The sequence below is a fragment of the Mytilus galloprovincialis genome, chromosome 1, assembly GCF_965363235.1.
Source record: "Mytilus galloprovincialis chromosome 1, xbMytGall1.hap1.1, whole genome shotgun sequence".
NCBI classification, from domain to species: Eukaryota; Metazoa; Mollusca; class Bivalvia; order Mytilida; family Mytilidae; genus Mytilus; species Mytilus galloprovincialis.
Window position 1 is genome coordinate 59,945,215 of NC_134838.1, and position 203 is coordinate 59,945,417.

Here is a 203-nt window from a genome sequence, read left to right on the forward strand (position 1 = left end):
TTAAGTGAAGATTTATGGAAGTGGTGGCTTTTTCTGTGTGCCTATAATAAATTATTACTACGATTGGATATATATGTTAACTTACATGGTTTTACCATATCACCCAAAAAATACAAATTAAATAAAATAATTGTGACATATATATATATATATATAATTATATATAAATTTTAACAACCATACAGTTGAGACATATATATATA